Raw genomic sequence first — 14,689 nt, 5'->3', positions numbered from 1 at the left:
GTCACAGAATAAGGCTGGAAGGGTTCCTCAGATCATCTATTCCAACCCCTTGCTTAAGCCAGATCAAACTTTTCAAGGCCTTTTCTGAACAATCACCCGTAGATAACCAAGTTAAAAGCTATGGCTTAAAAAAATTAAGTTATTCTCTTTCTAGCTAAAAAAAAACAAAACAAAAACAAACCAACAAGGCCACGCAGTGAAAGACTCAGAACATTTAGGATTCAGCTTGATTTTCCCAATCTATATGAAGATAAACAGACTTCAAGAATTTCAGTGAGTGAAGGTTTAGTTAATGATTCTCACTAATACAGATCACTAAAAACAGCTGAAAGCAATGAGAAAGGCTCCTCAAACCACTGGATTCTAGTGACAACAAATCCAGGAGTAACACTGGTAAAAGGAAGTTAATGTATCCACAACAATAGTAAATGGGAAAATGAAGACAAACACAGTAATTTGAAACTGTAAGATATCAGAACCAGGAGCTACAGATTATAAAACATGGAAAACAGACTGTGTTTGTACAAAGATTTAATAGAACCAAATGAGTAGAGGCTTAAAGTAAGAAGTAGAATAATGGGCTAAGATAACAGATGTGAGTACCTGACAGAAAATAAAATCCCATGGGGAGATGAGACATGTAGACAGCAATTTGCAGGTTAGTCACCATCTCTAGGACAACCAGTGGGATCGAAATCAGTGACACAAATCTCAGTCCTCCTTGCAAAAAAATAAACTACATTGTGGGGTCAGCTTAAATGAAAGAAGTTAGAAAATCTACACATGGGAATAACAAAGGGTTTCAGGAAGAAGATAAAAATTGAAGCCAGGTACATTTTGCACCACCTTTACTATATACTATTTCACTTCACTATAAGGAAGAAGAAAAAGGACCAGGCCCTTTGTGAGAAGAGAACAGAGCAGAAAAGAAGGGGCAAGGAGAAAACAACCACTAACCAAGCAGTGCTGTTGTGAATTTGGAATTAATGCAAGGAGATCTAGAAGACAAGAATACAAGACATGAAAGAATGAAGTAAGATAGATCACAGACAAGATCTGGTTGGTTCAAATTTTAAGAGTAAGGTCCTGAAGCAGCTGAGCATACAGTTCGATTTGGTAGCTAAAATCAAGTGCACTCATGCTGGACCATGGTATCAGAGAAGCAAAAGCAATCTCTTATCTTTTTCTAGATGACTCTGTATCTATTGAAAAGGAAAGTGGGGGGAGGGCAGGGAAAAGAAGGGGACAAAAGCACCACACGCTAGTAGCAGCTAATGAGCTTAAGCCAGTATCGTCCCATATTGAATGTCTGGTGACCCAACAAGTACCATTTTCACTAACAAAGGAGAAAAAAACATTATAACCAGGAGTCTGATGAATAAACATGATAGTTTGGCTTGTGAACAAATAGCTTTCAGAATGCAAAAGCAGATTTCTTATCAGACAAAAGTCTCTAGAATTTTTAATCAGACAATGACAACTGGACAATCCTTGCAGTGGCTTTGCACATATTTTCATACTAAAAAAACAGGTTCTATATAAGGCATACTGTCTTGCAGACATTTTAATTCACATATTAATTACTTGAAAGTTCATCATCTGACAGGAGTCATGAGCCAAATACAGTTACTGTTCATGTCAGATTCCTCCTTCACTGCCCAGGCCACTATCATTTATGTGATATTTATTAGTCATTTATTCCACATCTGCTGTAATTTCAGAGATGCTTTTCTGGTGTGTCAGAAATAATGGAGTACTCCATTCCTTTCAATTCTGCCAAAGGGAGGGAACTGAGTAAGTAACTACCAACAAGCATCTCTATTACATATCACTTTTGTTTTGTCTAAGGGTTTTCTTACTCTGGTAAGAATTACTCAGGGCAGGCATAGGGAGGTGGGGGAAAGAAGAAGATGAGGATGACACATCTCAATACAAATTCACAGTAAGAGAACTTTATCCACAAAAGCTATTTTTATTACCTACAGATCAGGCTTTCAGTTGGCACAAAAAAGCTAATAGGTGGCTGCTGGTTTTTTGTGTTAAGATTGCTTTCTGATAAGTGTCTCATCAATTTTAAGACAAATGTTATTCCTATTTTCAGATCAGAATGAGAGAAAACACTTAATGATATTAAGGTTACAACACCTTTTTGTTAATACATTTGAAAACTTGAGTATGGTTACTCATATTATCTTGTGTAAAACCCCTAAAATATCAAACAAGAGTAGATAAGTAGATAAGATTCAGTGTAGTGTAGTACACTGTAACTGTTCTTCACTACATTAGAACAATGAAAAATTACTACAGGATCTAAACAGAATTTTATTTTAGAAGAAAATACAACTAAAAATTGCATTGCACATTTGGCCAAAAGTTGTCACAAACCAGTTCTAGCCAGAAAATTCAAAAGCATTAGCTCCCCTAAAGAAAACCTTTACTATAGTAGTTGAGATAGAATTGAAAATAAATATACCAAACCTTTCTAAAAATTTAAAACAAGTTTTAGGAAAATTAAAAAAAATAATTTGTCCAAAGGAGCCAAATTTTAATGTAAAAACACCTGAAGTAGACTTCATTAATCTTGCAGTTTTGAACCAAGTGCATTTTGAAAACTGTGAAAAAAGTGTACTTACAGTTACATTTACTACCCAATATTACTTGCCACCAAAAAAAACAAAAAAACCCCACTGTCCATCTTTTAAAATTTGTTTTGGATTTGCTTTTTTTTCTCCTGATGGATAAAATTTGTGAACTTTAATGTCACAGCCTATTTTCATGAACCGAAACAAGTATTTACTGCCTTCTTATCAAGACAATAGGTAATTCCAACTTGTACATTTAAGAACTGTAGAATGGAAAGCAATTTCTTCCCTTTAAATGCCATGAGTTACTGCAGAAAGCAGGCTTACAAAATGGATGGACTTGCTTTCTTTTTCTTCCCCGGGAAAAGCTTTTGCAACTGACCCTTTTCTGTGGACAAGGCTAGAAGATTCTGTAAGAGGATTCCTCCCCATGAGTTTCTATTCTTAAAATCACAGGCATTTTTTTCCCCACTGCTCCAGAAATTTTATGTTGTCAGTTCCACTCCTGCTGCTGGAGATGGGTGAAGCAACGAGATACATTTTAGTAAAATAAAATTCTTCTAAGATTTAATTCTGTCTGATGAGAGACTACACATATCACTGTGGTGGGACCACAGATCCAACAGAAAATAGCTTCTCCTCTGCACACAAACAGGGAGGAACACTAATGCCTAAAATGGTAGGAACTAGTGAATATACCAGCAATATTTAATAAATACAAAAAGGCAGCCCCCAAACCTGAGGCTTTTCTGTGTCCTGGAAAGCTCCAAAGGGAACGGTTCCTCTGTAGCAAAATAGGACTCAACAATTCAGTACTTCCTCAGTTTAGGTCTTTGCTCACCAATGAAATGTCTCTCCCTATCTTTCAGGTGGGCCAGAGTTGTGTACCTGGCATCTACGTAGCTTGGGAGCAAAGAACCAAACACAATCACACAATCTCAAATAGCACGACACTTCAGTGCAGAGTTCCTTATTTATACTGCTTTTTCACCTGGTCTAACACTACTTTAATTTCCCACACGTTTTTTAATCCGGTTGCCTTTTTTTGTCAGCATCCCACCTCTATCCTCTGCATCCTTGCACCACACTTTCAGGATCTGGATCCTCTGGCTTACATAATATTCACTGCGGCAGATAAACACACTATGATCTGTTTCCTATTCCCTGTGGCCAATGATTCTGCCCTTATTCCCATATGTAGTTGTGACAACAGCAATTGCCTGAAGCTTCACCAAGAGAATCATCATGAAAATTTCTGATCATGCAAATTCTGAGGAAGTTCAAGTAAGGTAAGATCAAACTGGGATGTCACCACAAAATATTATAGGTAATGATCAAACTGCAGTGTTAACAAAATGTTATTTGCTACACCTCTAAAGAAATCAGTGTTTCCCAGATCTGACTAGACAACAACTAACTCTAATCCAGAGGCTACAATCATTTTGCCTAGACCCTGACAAGTCTGCTATCTTTGTCTATCACAGCATTGAAATAAAACCTGCTCATCCAAGTGGGTGCATTCAAATGCCAGAAGCACACTTGGTGCACTGGAATGGTTCTAGGAAGTGGCAGTGACACTGGTGATATGTGAGGCTTTGCCAACACTACGAAGGCCCAGCTATATGTACACAGGGCAGAGTAATTCTAGAGCAGTGTTTGGCCACATCTTCTGTTGTTTACAGCAGCAGCAACACATTGCACTCATAATATACCTCTCTAATGTGGACAGGTAATGTGTACAAATAGCTGATTTCTTTCACCCAGTACATTCAGCTTCACATCTCCTATCATTAGGTAAAGATCAGAAGGGTAAAGTTCACAGGTAATTAATCCTGACTCCATGGCACTACAAAACTTTACTTACGGATATACACCATTCACTAAGAACTGCACATATCCACATCTGAACATAACTGACAATAATGTGATCCTAGCCATACTGTGCTAATCCTGATCTACTTCACACACCGTAACCATTTACATGCAACTTAATTCTACCAATGTATTACCTTGAGGCAAAACACACACACACAGAGGGAACTGGCAGATGTATGCCAGGAACACTCAAACAAGGCCTGAGACTTCAGTCATTAGACACTCTTCAAACAAATCCAAATACTAGCTATGAAGTGGCCTTTTGGGCTTGGTTTGGACATTACTTGGAAATATTTCCCTGCACTGGAGCTTTACCATGCTCCTGCCAAAATGCATTACCATCATTCTCAGGGTTCTTAATTACTTTCTCATTTCTTTTGCTACATCTACATCAAAAATCTCCCAGAAAGTGTTTAGTGTAACTGTTAGAGGTAAAAGGTCTGGAATTTGAGTTGTAAGTTTCTGTAGACAGTGTACCTTACCCATTCCACTTGAAGACAGAAAGATAAAATACTTCCCTGTCTAACAAACCAATTCCTTCCTGTTCACTTTCCAAAACTTCTGTGTAGAGAGGTTTGCAGTAGGTATCTCTTGCAATTTTTTTCTTTCCTTCCAGCACAGTACTAGCTTTGTGCATTACTTCATTGTCTTATCAAATTTAGTTCTTTGGACAAATTCTGTACATACTTCTCATGGGAAAATATAGTTCTGACTGTAGAAATAAGTAGTATTAAGCAATTGTAGTTGCTCTCCTTACTTGCAGAGTTTATGAAAGCTCAGCTATCACTACCATTTTGAGCCAGGCTTTCACCTGATGAATAGATATTGCACATGCACTTTCAGCTACATGTTTTATGACTGGAACTTGTTTTTTGCACTACTGATGAATTTCAGTCACATTCCACATTTAATCCCAGCATTTGTTTCTAGTTTGTTCAGGAGTGCTACTATAAACCAACTTCTGATAGCCTGCGTTTTGCACTCACAGAAAAATCCCAACAGTAATTTCATTTTGAAGTATTTGATTGAAAGTTGTTGGCAACCACTCCATATAGGGAAATGATCCATCTTCACATCTTGCACCCTGCACTATTCTACAAGGTTCATACTTTGGCTTAAATTTCCTCTGGCTTTATTATCAGACTAGAATCTAGGCATTCTTTACTACAGAGGTAACTCCCCAGTTTAGATGTTTGAGTGCCAGTGCAGTCAGGATCTTTGCTCCAATGGGATCCCACCAAGGCTGGCAAGTTCCACAATTGATTTATCTAGTGTGTGATCTTGGGAACCTCAGCTCCAGAGACTAACCCATGCCACAGCAGGAACATTTACACTTCTGTTTATTAGAATGAATAAATAAGTGAAATGGGTCCCAAACCCCATGACAGAAGGCTGCATTACTGCATGTTCTTTCTAATGTTTCTTTTGTTTTTTAATCAGTAGCTTTTCAAAATATTTCAAATTACATTTAAGTCACATTTCTGTGATCTTCCCAAACCTCAGCCTTTTTTCTTAAAGATATTTTTGTCACAGAATATCTCGTCTTCTGCTCCTTTGTGTATCTCGTTTATTTCTTGTGGCAGAACTCAGAGAACAGAACAGAACTCACTCCTATTATGTTCTTTGGCAAAAAAAACATGGAATTCTGATCTTAGCTCTCAAGGCCAAATACATTTGAAGATTATTTGTATACCCTGAGTTTGGCTCAGCTGGTAGGAGCATGGTGCTAATAACCCAAACACTGTGAGTTCCGTCCCTGTACAGGCCATTCATTCAGTGTTGGACTCAATGGTCTTTGGGGTCCCTTCCAACTCAGAATATCCTGTGATTCTGTATAAAACATATTTTTAATGTATATTTTAGCATGAATGTGAGATGCTAATATTTTAGTATTTTGTGTAAGGCACAAGCCAAAGAGATTTCACAAAGACAGTTAAATCATCATCTCTGTCAGCCAACAGAACAAGATATCCCTGTGCTCCTCCAAAGAGACACAGAAAACCAACAACAAACTTCAGACAGTAGTGGGAAAATGGTAAAGCATTTATGAAAATCAAGTTCAATAGCATATCATGCTGCAGTTTTCCAGTCATTTGCCACCTATGTATTCTTACCCCTAAAAGGAATATGATAGAGTTCCGATTTGTGCTGGAGAGCTGAATACTGAAGTTCAAAATAAGATCAAATTGCTATCTTGCACCAAGATAAAAATAGGACAAGTTAAAAGGATGGGAACAAAACTAGAAACAGAGCCATCACCTCTTGAGCAATCCTTGCAATTTAAAACATGCTTTAAGTCTCTTATATACTTTACTAGTTTCACAGTAAGTCATATATGAGAACCTGCATCTGTGGTGCCCCAGGGCAAAGTCATTTTGCCCAATGTATGAAAACTCTGAAGCACATTAGGTTAGTACATCACTTTTTCATACTCACTAAGTACAATCTGACTGCTGTGTAACATTCAAATACATTTTCAAACATCTACTTTCCACACGTATCTCATCACACTATGGCACCGTAAGAACAACTTCCATGCAATGGTATTATTTCTTGACATTAGCAAGGATACAAATCTTGCTTTTGGTTCAACCATGATTCACAGGTGTTTGTTTATTGCACACAACATGCATTTTAAAAAATTTGGCTTATGTTACAATCTACTGTATGCTTAAGACAGAAGTTGCTTAATTAATGTACCAAAGAGTCAACAGATTATCTGATGCTAAAGTTTAGAGCTGCTTGTCAGGAAGGTTAATACGTAGTTCACCATGCACTACTTATCATCACAAGGTATTAATATTTATTAGTATATATTCCTCTTCACCATGAACTTTGAGTATTTTTGTAGCTTGCTATTCAACCAAAAGGGCAGCAGAACAGAGTATGGTCTACATTTTTCTTCCACATATTCCAAAAACTTCCTTTCTTGCTGATGCTACAAAATATAAATTAACTATTATAGGTGTTGCCAAACTTGATAAAAACATTAAAAATAACACCTGGTGTATAACTAGTAATTTCTGTCAGTGTAAAATGATACAAAAAAGGCCAATATATTTATACAGCTACCTCCAGTGACTACAGGTCATAAAGAAGCTAATTTGAAGGTGCAATAAAGGGAGAAAATTTAGGTAGTTTCTCTAATTTCCTTCAAAAATGTTCTCAGAATCAAAACCTTCCAAGTAACCATTAACTGTATAAAACAGCTGACCATTCAAACTACATGAATTTACAACCAGCAGTGTGACAATTAGCACATGAACAAGGCTGTCCTTCCCAGCCCTCTTTCTCCCAAGTTCACTGCAATCATGCACCAAAGGAAATTTGGACTTCACATGTCAAGCTCTGATGAGAAATGATTTTCTCTCTTCACTTCACCACCTGAGCACTTATCCTGGTGCCATGTTCCATCTCCATTTCTCACTTACACCACCAAGATCCCAGTACATGCTTGGTGAAGACATTTCTCAAACCTACAGCCTAACTGTTGGAAAGTGATGTTCCCTAGAAACGTGGGACTTCCTGATCCATTTAGATCCACTTGAGATGGGGCTCGGAGCAACCTGGTCTAGTGAAAGGTGTCCTTGCCCACGCCAGCGGCATGGAACTAGATGATCTTTAAGGTCTTTTCCAACCCTAACCATTCTCTGATTCTATGATCTCTGTTCTTTCTTCATCCCAAGTCTGGATTTGAGAATTATACCAGATCTCTCACATCTACTCAACCATAAGGCCATTTCCATTCTCTCTGCAGTAAAGTAATGAAAGAGCTCAAATAGTATAGCCACAAACACAGTACTGAAGATGATGCAGTCATCATCTATGGTATTATTATTAGTCCCACCCAAGCAGTTCTTTACTCGTGCCTGATTACTGATTTAGGAAATCTGTTGTTTTCAGCAGTTTTCACTTAGCGGATGCTTCTCATTGTGCAGCACACTACTCCCAAAGAGAGGTTTAATTTTTTCTCCCAGAAAAGGCTTGACCCTTCACCTTGCTCTATTGTGCAATTTTCATGCATTAAACCATCTTCTGGGCTTAAAACATTAGAAATGTCGTGTAGTTATATATGCAGAATGACCAGCAGTGACCAAATTGCTGCAAGAATTCTGTTTGTATCTTCTACTCATCACATGCCAGACCCCTGATAGAGGAATCTGAGCAGAGCAGGTGAACATTTATGCACATGGAGCCCCAATGCACCCAATAGGCTTTGACTGACCACAAGGAAACACATTTACCAGGCTAGAGAAACAAGACCTCGCTTGGGAAATGTATTGATATCGGTGGAACAAAAAGCAGGCTCAGTGCAAAAGTGAGAGGTGAAAGGGCCACAAACAACAGGACACTGAAAAACAATTTTTTTGCCTTTCCTTTGCTATTAAATTAGTGCAGTGTTTTGGACACAGACTCACCAGTATGTGTATATTCACCACTCAAATACTAGACAGCCACCCATGAACAGTCCTTTTTGCTTCCAGTCTAAACCCAAGCAGGGTCGGTTTTGCTGTAATATCCAGTCTATTGCAGCATAGGCAGTAATTTAACTGCAATAATCTCACATGCAAAACTACCAATGGCTTCAGAAAAGGCATGTAGCCCTACAAAAAGTAAACCATATTTTTTACTCTTACTAGCCATTTGTTGGATTCATACTGAACTAAAAAGAAATACAATTTTTTTCCATCTACTAAACTACTTTAGATCTAGACCCTTAAAGTATAATGACCTAGTTTTTTCTGACATTTTCAAATATTTGATAAAGTAGTAGGTTTTACTGTACTTTTAATACCTGGATTTTTCCAAGCATGTATGGGGGTGGATAGTCCTATAACCTTCACAAGAGCTAGTCATAGTCTCCAGCAATATTTAGAGCATTTATATTCACATACTGAAAAATCCTGTCAGATTTTCTGATGGGTGCAGACTAGAAAAAAATCCCTGTATGATTTAATATATAGGATATAGTTACTGAAGCAACCAAAAATTGCATATACTCTAAGTACTGAGCCCTGAGTAGCCCTGCAAAACAGTGGTTTAATTCAATTACTTCATCCAGCACTCAAATAATCCACAGTCAGATTCACCACACTGTGAAACTGAGGAGTTTATTAACGTTGATATGCTGCATTTCCCAACTGAAACTCCCACAGCAAAAAAGCAAATAATAGCTTCAGCAATAAGTTTACAGATATTCTACTAACAAACAAACATTTTGGTAAAGAACCAATTTATTCTCGCAGTTGAAGCCACACTTTCCATGTGTAAGGGATTTTAGCAACCTTATACATATATATATATATATATATATACATATATAGGTCCACTCAAGTCACCAGCAAGGACTCTTTGCAGAATCTATTACAAACTTCACTGCCACCCTAGTGTTTACCTTCCCTGGATGTATGCAAAGGCTGAAAGCCAAACATACCTTCCTTTTTCTTTTTTTTTTTTTTTAAAGCAGATATATTTAGATTACTCAGTGTGGGGTGCACTAGCTCCTAAATTTAAGGATCATTATAAACCAAATTTAATGCAAATACCAATAAGGAAATATTCATGCACACAAAATACACGGGCAGTGACTGATATCAGCCTCTTGCCTGTCTTATGCCTATTAGCAAGAAGCCCATTTTCTCTGAAATCCGTTTAAATATGATGTTTACTGTCTCTGTAATTCTACTAGTGTTTACTCCTCCTTTCAGCCGACATATTTAAAAAAAAAAAAAAAAAAAAGCCAAAACCAAAAGGCAACTATAAATACGTTCAAGAAGTATGGCAAATTCCCTTCTCCACCCCCAGAGCGGTAAAGCCACAGCAGATGAGCTGTAACTATGGCCTTGGGAATACAAGTTCCCCAGGCTCTTTTACCACACAAATATCAATTCAACTTACAAGAGCCCTGTCGTCTTACACTTAATGAATATTGAGCCAACGAGCCCGCACGCCTTCGCAGGAATGTTTTCTTTCCATTTTCCTAACAAGGCTCTTCTCCCATACCGGTCCAGGATGGACTGCAGAAGGGTCTAAGTCGAAGGATCATCACACCAGTGTTTGGTGGAGGAATAAATCAAACATGGCTTCCCCCTCCATACATTTCCAGAGTTACATTCACTCCTGCTGCCGTACAATCTCAGTCCTACCCGGCGGGAAGGGGCAGGAGCAGCCTCCACCTCCCCACACCCTCACAGCCACGGAGGGGACATTTGCAGCCTCACTACCCCTTAAGGGGGCGGTTTAAAGCCTGGGGAGGGGTTTTTTCCCCCTTCCCATGGGTCGTGTCCCCCCGCTCCGGTTTTCTTTCTGATTTGCACTGATTGATCCCCCATTCCCTGGGGAGGGAGGTGGGAAGGGTGGGCACCTCTCCTTTACCCCTTTATGCTGCCCCCGACCTCCCGCAGCGGCGAGGAGGAGGAGGAGGCGGTCGGGGGGAAAGGATGAAGCTGCAACAGCCGGGACTCCGGCTCGGCATCGCTCCTTTCCGCTCCTCCGCCACCCAAGAGTCAGGCCCAGCCAGAGGCACAGATCCTGCGGCAGCCTCCGGGGGGGGACGAGGGTCAGGCGTGGGGACCCGCGGCCCCGCAGCGAGGGCCAGGTAGCGGGGGGAGGAGGGGGGAGCGAACAAAAAAGCCCTCCTCCGGGGGAAACGGGAGCTGCGGGCTGCCCGGGCAGATGGAGACGGTAAGTTTGAGGGGAGCGGAGCCTCGGCGGAGGGGGAGTCCCCGGGGGAAGCGCCGGGGCGGGAGTGGGGCGCGGATACCCCGCCACGGAACCCCCCGTCCCCCCACGCCGCCTCCGCTGCGCTTTTGCCGGCCAGGGCCCGAGGTCCCGGCCCGGGAGGGGACTCCCGGTGCCCGCGGCGAGGCGCGGGGCCGGACGGCAGCATCCCCGCGGGCGGGCGAGCCTCGCCGCCGCCGCTCCCGCCGCTCCCGCCTCCCGCCCGGGGCCTGCGGGAACGTGCCCCGGGTGCCTCCTCCCTTCCCGCGGGGGAGAGCCAGCCGCGCTCCCGGCCTACCGACCTGTGCCCTAGCGCATCCTTTTCCCCGGGGAGCCGGGCGAGGCGGCGGCGGTATCTCGGTGCCGGGGAGCGGCGGGAGCCGAGGCGACACAGCGGCAACAGCGGCGGCGGCGGCTCCGGCGGGTCCTGCGCGGCGGCCCCGCCCCCTCCTCCGGCCAGAACCAGCGCGAAAAATCGGCGGCGCTGATTGGCCGCCGCCGCCGCGCGGCCCCCGGAGCGGCCGTTTCAAATCCCCCCGCGCGGAGCCGCCCGCACGCGCGGCCGCCGGGAGCGGCGCCCGCCGGGAGCGGGACCGGGAGCGCGGCCGGGACCGCCCGGCGGAGAGGGGAGCCCGGGCCCGCTGCCAGGGGAGGGAAGGCACGGGGCGAGGTGGGGCCAGGCCCGCTCGGGAGAGCCTGGCTCACCGCCCCCAGGTGGGCGAGAGCGCGTCCAGGGCCCGCCCACCCCGGTGGGAAACGCTTTTTTTAAAACATCTTTATGTTGTTGTTATTATTTATCTCCCCTGGGGTACGGGGATGCTGGCCGTGAGCCGCCCCCGGGCGTGCAAGAACGCGTTAAGCCACCCTCCCCCCCGAAAGGCAATATAAGAGGTCGGCGAAAAACGTTTAGTTTTAAATATCTTTACATTATTATTTATCTTCTGGCCGGCTGAAAAGTGCTGTCCTCACCGCTGGCCTCAGCCACCGTACACGTGCGCTTTCTGAAAATCCTGATTTAAGCCAAATGTTTTGACTTTCCGTACAACTGCACACAATTTGGAGGCTGTCGAATGGTTGTAAGAACTGAAGTGTGCCTGGCTGCGAATTATCCGGGCTGTCTCTTCTGGAAGTATGGCCTGGGTTATATTTTATTTTTTTTTAAGCTTGCATCAAAATAAGTACATGTGCTTGCAATTTGCCAATTGAAAACACAACTTTTTTTTTCTTTTTTTATTTTGCTTTTTTTTTAGGTCAAATCGTTAAACAGCCGTCATGTTACAATAGGAACAAATATTCTCATGAACCGTTGCACCAGATAATGAAATGCAGGTAATGGCCAGGTTTTTCAAGCTTTCAATGGTTTAATAAAGGATTTATGGAGCACTGAGAACCTGTGTTTGTGTCCAAGGCAGAGAATAGAGTTCCTCGGTGCTATGGATACTGTATTAACCTGGTAGCTAAGGACCTGTCGCAACTCCTGCCAAAGGTAAACAGATGATAATTGAGGGAGGGGAACACGCCAGCATCATACTTCGTGGATAATGGTGAAATTAGGCCATCTGTTGCAGAAAGACTCAGATTGTTTATTTTTTTACGTGATCCTTAATTTACTTTCATGTGTTAAAATTTGTTGATGGGTTTAGGTGAGTATTTAATGGTGGCTGCATGGCAGTTAGCAGCTGAACAGTGCAAATTTAGTGCTAAGTACTTAGTAGTGAAAATCTTAATCATTAGCTGATTAAAACTTTAAGCTGAAGGTGGCTGGAGGAGATCTGTCTGCATTGATAAAGATACCTTAACTTGTTTTACAGCCTTCCCGTGGGGGAAAAAAAAAATACACTATCTTTAAGGTGTTAGACAAACAAGATTTAGTTTTGGAATGTCAGTGTTTACAGCACTAAAGAGAAAGATAAAGTGCCATTGCATTTTAAAATAGCTAATTTGGATTAGAATCGAGACAGTTTTATACAGCTTCCTTTCTAAAGTTCAGTTAAGTGCAGACACAGAAAAACTGAAGGTCCTTTCTAATTAAGAGTAGACACACTAATATCAATACAAATAAATAGACGTACAAGTATGTGAATCCTGTTGTTTATGTAAGGGAATATACAGGCTTGCTTTCCACAGTTGAACAATAAATCTAACATACTGGAAGTACAAAGCATGCCATGCCATGTATGCCAGGGGTATTTTCAACTTCAATAAGAAACATTAATTATCAATAATTTGTGTGATACAATTACTTTATCTGTGTTCTCTTGGGAATAAATTCTTTGTACAGGCCAAATTATATAAATTCATCTTTATGTATGACTTACAAAAGAGAAAACACTAATTGCTTATCACTAATGCATAATATCCTACAGATAACACATTTCCTGTGTTTGCCTTCTGTGTCAGTTCTTTAAGACGTAAGTGGAAGGATTTTGTTATCATGGTCAAGGTGACAAATCTTCCTTAGTCCTTACAATTCCTGTAGATCATTGGCCTTGTTGTGAGACCAAGATTAGCAGCTGCATAATTACCTCCTGATAAACCCACCATACAGCTTTCCAGGAAAGTTTATGCTGGGAGTTACACCTTTAACTGGAATACTACCATTTTATATTTTAGATAAACACTGGTGCAAACTTGTCCAATGTTTTGTTCCTTTAAATAAAAATTGTGCTTGCATGTTTTCTAAATTTCAAAACAATTGGCTGTTTCCTTGAGCTCTTAATGTGGTAATAAAGATACCTCATTTTTCCACTGCAGTACATAAAGAGGCTGGTCCTTTGCAAGGGGGTATAGAACTGAGTTCAAAAAAGCTTTAACTTCTCAAGGTGTAAATGCATATGGAGGGCAGAATAAGCTTGTGCTGCCAAATCACAAGCATGCTGCATTACACTTGAGCGATAGCTTTGAAGGAGTTGAAGGAAACGTCCTCTTAATGTTTCTTGTAGTCACAACTTCCCAAGTTCCCTGAACCTCTTAGAGATTTTGTTCATTTTGTTTCTTTGTTATTTTAAATTAACTAGAATTTTTTAGCAGTTTTGGTTTCTATGGCCTATCCAAGAATTATCAGATGCACAACTAGAGCAAATAAAAGTATTAATTTATTAATGACTCCTGTTTCATTTGGTGTCTAGTATTTTATTGCTTCTTACTGTCAACTTTTATGGATATATTGTGTTAAACAATATCATAATTAATATCCCTCTTTCAACTCCAAGGCATTTAAATAAATGTAGTGGTAGCATGCTGTCCTAGAAATATTTAAATATTTTGGAGATTGTCAATTAGTTACCAGGCCGAAAGATAATTTGCCATTCAAGCACTTTTTCCAAGATCACTTACTCAGCAATAACAGAAGTCAGTGCCCCTGGCTTTAGGCATGTGCTGGAATTCTGAAGGTGAAGGAAGTTTTGTTTTGTTGCCACCACAGGGACAGTGAGTGCAGGACAAGCCAAGGCCTTGTGCTGCACTTGCTGTAGTTCCACTGTGTTAGACAGAGGTCAGGAACAAGCAGAATG

General features: G+C 41.1%; 1 protein-coding gene across 6 annotated transcripts in view; it reads right to left on the bottom strand.

Moving 5' to 3' along the window:
* NSD2 (nuclear receptor binding SET domain protein 2) overlaps nt 1-11,766 on the bottom strand; it is a 74,747-nt gene extending 62,981 nt beyond the window's left edge. For 4 of the 6 annotated variants that reach the window (XR_015286805.1, XR_015286806.1, XM_086888944.1 and 1 more), the window contains exon 1: nt 11,480-11,766. The gene's annotated coding sequence lies outside the window, so the exon portion shown is untranslated. The remainder of the gene's footprint in view (nt 1-11,479) is intronic. The other 2 variants (XM_086888946.1, XM_086888948.1) reach the window with 2 other exon arrangements.
* Nucleotides 11,767-14,689: the final 2,923 nt, after the last annotated feature.

Source organism: Cyanistes caeruleus, chromosome 5 (assembly GCF_971803275.1).
Source record: "Cyanistes caeruleus chromosome 5, bCyaCae1.hap1.1, whole genome shotgun sequence".
Taxonomy (NCBI): domain Eukaryota; kingdom Metazoa; phylum Chordata; class Aves; order Passeriformes; family Paridae; genus Cyanistes; species Cyanistes caeruleus.
Note: the sequence above shows the minus strand (reverse complement) of the source record. Positions and strands in the feature narration are given on the sequence as shown.